We start from the raw sequence: 10,852 nt of genomic DNA, 5'->3' as shown, positions 1-10,852 counted from the left end.
AGACTTTCTCAATTTCCTCAGTTCAATTTCTTCAGTCTGTTTGTCTTCATCTTGTGTTATCCTGTGATTAAGCTTTCTGTACTCTGTGCTAGTTTTCATTTCATCATGATGACCATGCTTGTATTCTGTTATGCTTACTTGTGAGTACTTATTCCGCTGCCAATAGTTCTTCGCTAAGGAATTTCCTCACCGGCAAATTCCTCAGTGAAGATTTCATAAAAATCGCCTATTCACCCCCCTCTAGTCGACATAACGCACTTTCATCGATCCTTTCAATTGGTATCAGAGCCTCATCACTTTATAAGGACTTTACCATCCGAAGAGTATGGTCGACACCACAGACGAGGGGGAGGAGCACCCCAGTGTGAATCCGTCCTCTTCTACGACCAATGAGGGGTCTTCGGTCTTTCGTGAGGAGTTCAATGCGGCTTTGGACACATTGAAAACCTCCTTGATGACCGAAGTTAAAGGCATGTTTACGAAATTTCTTGAAGGGCTTAAATTACCCACCGCACCATTGGAAGTGGTTGTTCCCGCTAACAATGTGGCGGATGCTAACTCCAAAAGGGGGGAATCTAGTAGTGACTAAGTTCCTTTGCCTAGAGGTAGGAGTGGGAGTGGCATCTTTGCCCAAGTTGGACCTCACATTACCTATGGAGGACCGGTTCCCTCCACGCAGGATGCTGCTAACGCGACACTACAATCAGAGACCCTTCGACGAAACTGTGTGCGACACAATAATCGCAAACGATGGTGTAAAAAAAGTAAAAAAGGTGCAAAACGTTTGCGATGACGAATGCATCAAACACGGTTCAAATTTTGGTTGCGTGTGCGATTAAGGGCATATGGGTCAGTTAAATTAATTGTTTGCAATGAGGAGTAACAAAAGAAACATGTTGCCAGATGAAGATGTGTGCGATATGCAGCATACGCTTAACTCTGATGAACTATTTGTGATTAGGCAACACAAAAGAAACAGTCCGCCAAATCAAGGTGTGTGCAATATACGGCATGCGTTTCACTCGGATGAACTGTTTGCATTCAGACAAGAGAACATAAACGGTTCAATATAACAAGATGTGTGTGATACGCGGCAAACAGTTTTGTAATCAGAAATGTGTGTGAAGACCGATAATAACACAGACGATTGCTTCTAATAAGACGTATGTGACAAGCTCTATCTACACAAAATCTATTGGCCATTGGGGGACGGGCGATCATCCGGATACGCCATAAGGATGCGAAGAGGCATCCTATATCAGCAAGGACTAGTTGTTCCACCAGTAGCTCATGTAAGAGAACTATCAAGTTAAGTGTGCTCAGGCTGGAGCAGCCATCAGATGGGTGACTGGATGGGAAGTTGTGTTGATGTTAAATTAACTAATAGGATGGGTCATATCCGTCAAATTAAATGACTGATATGACCCATCCCATGAGTTAATTTAACCTCGAGGTCCTTGTTTTTTTAACACATGTTAAAGAAGGTCTACCGCATTACTTTTTGACAATGTGCGATACGTGGCATACAATTGATCCATCCGACTTGCTTGTCATGGAATAAGCCGTGTGTGTTGTGGGTAAATGCTTGCTAGTATTGAACTGTTTGCGATTGATGAATTCATCACCAACGGGTTCCCTAGTGAGGTCCGTGTTCATCTGATCACCATTTACTTCTTGTGCTACCTTGATGTTCCTTCTATGCTAAGTTTCCATTAATTGATGGCTTTTTACGAACACACCACCGTTTCCCTCCATTTCTTCACCTGTTTCTCGCCACGCAGCGATATTGCGCATAAACCTAGGCAGCACGCGATGCACATAGGCGACAAGGGCAGCCTGTAGCCCATCCACCTTTGCCAAGCATGCCAACCCACCAAAGCGCCGCATCTGCCATCAACCTCATCGACGAGGAAAATGAGTAGGCGCCACAACCCATCGAGGCCGAGGCGCTCCCCGGCAACACAATGGACGACGCCGTGATGCGCGTCATCGCCAGGGTTGAGTAGACCTTTGGTGCATGGCGCTTGAGCACCGCAGATCAAGATAGGCATGTCAGCGCTGACAGGGTGTAGCTCGCCGCATAACATGATCGATGGCGCACTGCAGAGTAAGCTAGGCGCGTCCGCGCTGATAGGCTGCGGCTCGCCACACGGCGAGACCGTTGGAGCGCCGCAGAGCGAGAGGCGCGGCACGCCACACAGCAAGAGCGGATCCATCAACGCTTGCCTTCTGTCAACACGGCGTCGCAGCTAGGTACACGTCCCGTCAGTACCCGCATTCCTCGCTAGGAGTGGGTAGAGGCCCTCTGCGTCGTACTTGCACCAGAGGCCGACCGCGCCATACTTGCACCGGACGCCCGCCGCGCCGTTCGCCTTGTCCGCGGCCCGCTCGATGCCAACACGCTGGTCGGTAGGCTCGACCACCTCCTTGGCCCAAGTGTCCACCTGGGCCTAGTAGAGAAACATGGCCGTTTCATCCTCGAGCTGGTGATCTCCGATGAAATAGCCAGCTTGGAGCTCTAGATCGCGCCTCCAGATGTACCGCGAGCGTGTCGACCGCTTGACCAACACCTACACGAGTTCAGGCAGAGCCAAGAGCTACTGTAGGCAAGGGCTGCTGGTCATGGTCTCATGGACGCGTTTTATTTTGTTTAGTCGTTTCGACGTGGATAGTTATGTATTCACAACAATCATAGTATTGCTCTGTTTATTGCTTTGTTTCAATGTGTGTACTTTGTTTTTCGTTCTTATATGTTCTGTCTCGATGTGTGTATATATACTTTCCAATCTGTATATTTGGATGATAACAACTAGATTCAAATTAGTATACAGAAACAGATAGAAAATGAAATTCATAATATATATATATATATATATATATATATATATATATATATATATATATAGACGCGCTAAAGTAAGCCTGAGCGCATAATGAGTAATCCTGCGCTCCGGTCGTACAGCGCGTACAACATGGAGCCACAAACCAGGGCGCGTGCAAACTAAACCAGCGATCCTCCCGCCTAGTCGTAAAAGTTTCACTATATGTGGTAATCATGTGTACTTACCTGTTACTACTAATGATTAGGCAAGAAATCAGTAGTAAACTTCCAGTAAAATGAGGCATGGGGTGAATCCGAGACATGATTGGTGGACCGAAGGACTTGCGCATGCATGTAGTAACTAATTACTATATTCATTAGATGTTTTACTAGCATGAGGAAGAAAAGGATGGATTAATGTAGTGGATCCAAGGACTCGTGCATGCATATAATAACAACTTTAATTCCGTTACTATATCTACTGAATGTTTTACTACCACGTGGTAGAAAAAAAAAGGTGTGATTTGGTGGAACAAAAGGACTCGTGCATGCATATAGTAACTACTTTAATTTTGTTACCATATTTACGAGAAGTTTTACGAGCAGGTTGGCCGAGCGGGGAACCGGTCCATACATCTGGTAACCATTTTTATTGTTTTACGATACTTTACTAAAGTTTTTACTAGCAGGTGGAAAGAATTCTGCTGGTTTGATTGAGCGGATAGCGCGATCTGACCGGAGCGCATGATTAGCTTTTCTACGCTCCCGCTCACTTTAGCGCCACCGTATATATATATATATATATATATATATATATATATATATATATATATATATATATATATATATATATATATATATATATATATAGTAATACTATTCATCACCCAGGATGCAAAATAAGTAATTCTTCATCCGAGGTAATCTTACAATCGCTTCATAAATAAATTACGTTCGGAATACAAATAGTCACATTCATATTGATTCACTACGTAAAATTTGGTATAAGAAAACAAAAAAAAGGTTATAAGACAAGAAATATCGCATTTTATGTATGTTTTACACTATGTTTTTACGTTCGTAATTTTTGTAACATATAATATTTTTTACGGTGAGTATATATTTTCTTACGTTTTCTTTTACGTATGAAATAAGACAAAATTTACGAAACCTAAAAATACGGTGCATTGACGTCAAAATAGAGAGGGGGTGAAGAATAACTATTCCTCACCCAGGGTGACGAATAGCACGGCTGTGTTACTATTCATCACCCATGGTGCAGAATAAGTTATTCTTCACCCGAGGTAATTTTAGGATTGTTTCATAAATAAATTACGTTTGAAATATGAATAGTTACATTCATATTGATTCACTACATAAAATTTGGCATAAGAAAACAAAAATATAGGTCATAAGATCAGAAAAAATGCATTTTATGTATATTTTACACTACGTTTTACGTTTGTAATTTTACGTAACATAAATATTTTTTACGGTGACTATATATTTTCTTACAGTCAGTTTTTATGTATAAAATAAGACAAAACTTACGGAACATAAAATTACGGTGCATTGATGGTAAAATAGAAGAGGGTGAAGATTAACTATTCGTCACCCAGGGTGACTATATATAGGTAATGCTCTAGGATGACATGCATGATACGGTTTGAGCACACACACATGCATGTGTACGCATGAATACCTACCATCGAGTCGAAGTGGCTAGTACAACGACGCGTCATGAACCGATCTCGCTCTGTGTGGGGAGTGTATGATTTTTGACGCACGTGCCACATCAATGTTGTGAAATGGTATTCAAACATGCTCTTGCCTTGTGGAGAGCAATGTGCGAAGGATGTAATCTTTGAGTGAATGTACTCATTTTATCCTGTAATATGAAACAAGTTCTTTTGCGCAATATAACGCTTGTTGATTTAAAATTTTACCTTCTATGCGACAGCTTATAAAATCTGAGAGTTGGCTAGTCGTCGGTTTCTGCCCCCATGTAACTACTACCGGGGTGTTCGGGATAAATCTAAACACTCTTTATCCAAATTTTTGGTCCTTTAAGGAGGTGTTTAGCATAACGAACAAGGCAACCGGACTATACACCTTTATCACTCTCACTTAGCTATAGAACTTCTATAATTTTAAATTTCGGCGTAGCCCCTAGTATTCGGAAGGCCGAACTTGGGGCGCTATACACGCCTAAATCGGACGAAGACCGATTCCTCGCCCGAAGCCGAAAAAATCTTTAAGAATTTGAAACCTCTCGAACAGCGACCAGCTCTCGCCGCATCATGACAGTTAGTTTTCGGCTTTCTCTACTGAGGTGGTCGTCCGGAAGAACCGGGACACAATCGCAGTAGTTCTACCTGTGCCACCTTAGCCGATATAGCGGAACGTAAGGCGGCAAAACATGGGAGCCGGGCAAACCCAACTATTGACCCAAGACATGATTCGGAGCTGATGCATATAATGCTATAAGTTCGGGGTGCCGCACTGTCGAAAGTGTTCGGACTTTTCTTGCCGTGTTATGGGGTACACTGAAGCCCCTGGCGAACTGAGTCATACCAACATGTACGTGTGCAATTTGTAATAAAGAAACAGTCAAGGAAAAAGATAAAGAAATGTAATAATAAGCTAACGCTGTACATTGTTTTGCATTGTTGTTTGAATAATACGTCAAGGCGTACATATACAAGTAGTGCTATAAGCAAAATATGACTATTTGACATGTCCTAAGCAAGAGTGAGATGCGTATGGGTATGTAAAACAGGTATAACGATCGTTATCAGAGACCACCTGGGGATTCCCTTGTACGTCAAAGCTCCTTGCCTCCTTGGTGTTTCTGTCCCATGATGGGTCGATAATCAGGTTATCGGACGAGCCTCAAAGAGATAGGGACCTAAAAAAGAAAAGGTTGAAGGTGTGCTGGTTTTGGGGCGGTTGAACCACATTGTAGACCGCATTCTAGCCGTGCCTCCGCCTATGCCCATGGTATTTTAGGTGCGTAATTATGTACGCGCGGCACAAATTTCACTGCTTGGTTGGGGTCAGGACGGAGGCCGAATTGCTAGGCGAGCTCTGGTCGTGCCGGACGATCTTGTTGCAGAGTACTTCGGACTCGCTTGGCGGTGTCCGGGGGCTTTATTGCCGAATTGGAGGTCTGCCTAAGAAGGCTGCTCTGTGCTTCTGCTGCAAGGGCCGCAGTGTGCTCCTCCGTACAGAGGGAGCGCTCTGTGTTTCCATTGACTGTTATAACCCCGCGGGGTCCTGGCATCTTGAGCTTGAGGTAGGCGTAGTGTGGCACCGCATTGAATCTGGCGAATGCGGTTTGTCCAAGCAGTGCATGATAGCCACTACGGAAGGGGATGATATAGAAGATTAACTCCTCGCTTCGGAAGTTGTCCGGAGATCCAAAGACTACGTCCAGTGTGATTGAGCCCGTGCAGCAGGCCTCTACACCTGGTATGACACATTTAAAGGTGGTTTTGGTGGGTTTGATCCTTGAGGAATCAATGCCCATTTTGTGCACTGTATCCTGATAGAGCAGGTTCAGGCTGCTGCCACCGTCCATAAGGACTCGTGTAAGGTGGAATCCGTTGATGATGGGGTCGAGGACCAAAGCGACCGAACCGCTATGACGAATATTGGTCGGATGGTCCCTATGATCGAAGGTGATCGGACAAGAAGACCACGGGTTGAACTTTGGGGCGACTGGCTCCATCGCGTAGACGTCCCTTAGCGCACGCTTCCGCTCCCTCTTGGGAATATGGGTTGCGTATATCATATTTACCGTTTTTGCTCGGGGAGGAAATTTCTGCTGTCCTCCTGTGTTCGGTAGCCGGGGTTCCTCATCGTCATCACTATGTGGTCCCTTTTCCTTGTTTTCGGCATTCAACTTGCCGGCCTGCTTAAACACCCAGCATTCTCTATTGGTGTGATTGGCTGGTTTATCGGGGTGCCGTGAATTTGGCATGAACGATCGAGTATGCGGTCCAGACTAGACGACCCCGGATTGTTTCTTTTGAAAGGCTTTTTCTGCTGACCGGACTTAGAGCCATTGAATCCGGCGTTGACGGCCATGTCTTCGGTGTTGTCGCCATTACTGCGATGCTTGTGTTTGTTGCGTTGGGGCTTGCCGTTGCTATCTCTGTCATATGAGGTGCCAGGATTTCTTGATGTGCTGTTGCTACGAGCCAACCAGCTGTCCTCGCCCGCACAAAACCGGGTCATAAGTGTCGTGAGGGCTGCCATGCACTTCAGATTCTCTTTGCCGAGGTGTCGGGCAAGCCACTCGTCACAGATGTTATGCTTAAAGGCTGCTAGGGCTTCTGCATCCGGGCAGTCGACAATTTGGTTCTTTTTAGTTAGGAACTGAGTCCAGAATTTCCTGGCTGACTCTCCGGGCTATTGCGTTATCTATACCTACTAATAAAGCAAGGTGTGTTTCGTCTATTTTTTCATCCGTTCACCTATATTATTTTTATGGATTCGTTAGTATCCGTGGTGGTACTATTTTTTGCCTTTTTTCGGGCTATGTATGTTAGCAATTCTCTGGGCCTTTTTTTCGTGTACCTCGCACACGTAGTGGGCCATGGGCCTGCTCCTGGGCTTGGAACAAAAAAAGAAAAAATAATAATAGCTCGAACAGAGGATCGAACACACAACCTGCTCTTGCCTCGCTAAGGCAAGCACCAACTAGGCTAGCTCATGTTTGTGTTACAACAGCGGTTTGTTATTTCTGTAAATAGTCCCGTATCACTTGTTTACACAAAAATTTTATCAATTTATATATTGTGAGTTGTCACAAAATAAAAAATACACCTCAAGAATAAAGAACGAAGGGTGAGTTGCGGGTCTTGGAAACGGCTATGGGGGCTGCCATGCAAGGAAGGGAGGACCTTTCCATCTTGTAATTAAAGGAGGGATTATGGCAGGCCTTTTAATGCCGAAAATTAAACATGGAACAGAGGGATTTCAGGTTTAAATTGATAGGAAAAAAAGAAAGGTGGGGGAAGCCATAATATGGAAGGTAAGAGACAAAATAAAGAAGGAAGGAAAGTGGGAAGCAGTGTGTTAGATAATAAGAAGGAAAGAGACAGAGAAAAATAGGAAAAGAAGGAAAGCGAGAAAAATAAAAGAGAGAGATCAGGGAAGACTGCCCATTCTCGCCAAAGGTTGCGGTGCGCATGCCAAACACTGCGAAGGCAATTGGAATTAATTCAAGAGTAAATTACGCGCAGTTTGGGACCCCCTACCCGAGATCCGCCGGTTTTGACACCGATATTGGTGCTTTCATTGAGAGTTCCACTGTGCCGTCACGATAAGGCTCGATGGCTCCTTCAATCATCTTCAACAACTCGGTCCAGAAGGAGGTTTTCCTCCCCGGAAAGACCTTCGTATTCGGCAGCTTTGTACCACGAGCCAACTCGCTTGGCCATCTGGAGCAGATCGATAGCTACGCCCCTGGCCATCAGGTCAGGTTTGGAAGCTTGAACTACACTGCCGACATCCGCGGAGACTTGATCTTCGACGGATTCGAGCCCGTGTCAGGTGCACTGAATAGTCGAGACGAGCATGACTTAGATCTGCCATCGGATAGTATTCGGGGGATCGCGCCTGCGGCTGCCCTGAGAATCAATCCGGAGCAGATTGTGCCATCCGAGGACGGGTGGATGGACCCCGCCACAGAGGCCACACACTCATCGGCCTTGGAGCCGAACACTGATCCCACCTCCTATGAGGCCATCAGAACCGCGTACGCCCATGCCTATCGTATCTGATTGGGCACCAGTTATGGAGTTCACCTCCGCGGATATCTTTCAGCACTCGCCCTTGGGTGATGTGATAAATTCATTAAGGTCTCTCTCCTTGCCAGGAGACTCCTGGCCGAACTATGTATGGCTCGAGTGGGAAGCAGACGACGAAGAAATTCGTTCCTCGCCCACCACCCACTTAATAGCCACTGTCAATGACTTAACCGACGTGCTTGACTTCAACTCCGAAGACATTGACGGTATGGACGACGATGCAGGAGAAGAACAGGAACCACCGCCTATAGGGCGCTGGACAGCCACCTCATCTTATGATATATATATATGGTGGACACCCCCAAAGAAAGCAATGGCGATGAGGCAACGGAAGATAACCCCTTGGAGAAACAATCTAGGCACCAGAGTCATAGGCGCCGCTCCAAGCCCCGCCATAGCAAAAATAGTGATACCAGCACAGAAGGAAATATGCCCTAGAGGCAATAATAAAGTTATTATTTATTTCCTCATATCATGATAAATGTTTATTATTCATGCTAGAATTGTATTAACCGGAAACATGATACATGTGTGAATACATAGACAAACATATAGTCACTAGTATGCCTCTACTTGACTAGCTCATTAATCAAAGATGGTTATGTTTCCTAACCATAGACATGTGTTGTCATTTGATTAATGGGATCACATCATTAGAAGAATGATGTGATTGATATGACCCATTTCGTTAGCCTAGCACATGATCGTTTAGTATGCTGCTATTGCTTTCTTCATGACTTATACATGTTCCTATAACTATGAGAAATATGCAACTCCCGTCTACCGGCGGAACACTTTGGGTACTACCAAACGTCACAACATAACTGGGTGATTATAAAGGAGTACTACAGGTGTCTCCAAAGATACATGTTGAGTTGGCGTATTTCGAGATTAGGTTTTGTCACTCTGATTGTCGGAGAGGTGTCTCTGGGCCCTCTCGGTAATGCATATCATTATAAGCCTTGCAAGCAATGTAACCAAATGAGTTGGTTACGGGATGATGCATTACGGAACGAGTAAAGAGACTTACCGGTAACGAGATTGAACTGGGTATTGGATACCGACGATCAAATCTCGGGCAAGTAACATACCGATGACAAAGGGAACAACGTATGTTGTTATGCGGTTTGACCGACAAAGATCTTCGTAGAATATGTAGGAACCAGTATGGGCATCCAGGTCCCGCTATTGGTTATTGACCGAGAATGGTTCTAGGTCATGTCTACATAGTTCTCGAACCCGTAGGGTCCGCATGCTTAACGTTACGATGACAGTTTTATTATGAGTTTATAAGTTTTGATGTACCAAAGTTTGTTTGGAGTCCCGGATGTGATCACGGACATGACGAGGAGTCTCGAAATGGTTGAGACATACAGATTGATATATTGGACGACTATATTCGGACACCGGAAGTGTTCCGGGTGATTTCGGAGAAAACCGGAGTGCCGGAGGGTTACCGGAACCCCCTCCCCCCCCCCGGAGAGTTAATGGGCCACATGGGCCTTGGTGGGAAGAGAGAAGGGCGGACAGGAAGGGTCGCGCGCCCCCTCTCCCTCTGGTCCAAATTGGACTAGGAGGGGGGCGGCGCCCCCCTCTTTCCTTCCCCTCCTCTCCCCCTTCCTTCCCCTCCTCTCCCCCTTCCTTCCCCTCCTAGTAGGAGTAGGAAAGGAGGAGACCTACTCCTACTAGGAGGAGGACTCCTCCTCCTGGCGCGCCCAACAAGGGCCGGCCGGCCTCCCCCCTCCCTCCTTTATATACGGGGGCAGGGGGAACCCCATAGACACACAAGTTGATCTACGGATCGTTCCTTAGCTGTGTGCGGTGCCCCCTCCACCATATTCCACCTCGGTCATATCGTCACGGAGTTTAGGCGAAGCCCTGTGCCGGTAGAGCATCATCATCGTCACACCATGCCGTCGTGCTGACGGAACTCATCCCCGAAGCTTTGCTAGATCGGAGCCCGGGGATCGTCATCGAGCTGAATGTGTGCTGAACTCGGAGGTGCCGTACGTTCGGTGCTTGGATCGGTCGGATCGTGAAGACGTACGACTACATCAACCGCGTTGTCATAACGCTTCCGCTTACGGTCTACGAGGGTACATGGACAACACTCTCCCCTCTCGTTGCTATGCCATCACCATGATCTTGCGTGTACGTAGGAAATTTTTTGAAATTACTACGTTCCCCAACAGTGGCATCCGAGCCTAGGTTTTAT

Source organism: Triticum aestivum, chromosome 1B (genome assembly GCF_018294505.1).
Source record: "Triticum aestivum cultivar Chinese Spring chromosome 1B, IWGSC CS RefSeq v2.1, whole genome shotgun sequence".
Taxonomy (NCBI): Eukaryota; Viridiplantae; Streptophyta; class Magnoliopsida; order Poales; family Poaceae; genus Triticum; species Triticum aestivum.
The sequence above is the reverse complement of the archived record's forward strand: the minus strand, read 5'-3'. Positions refer to the sequence as shown.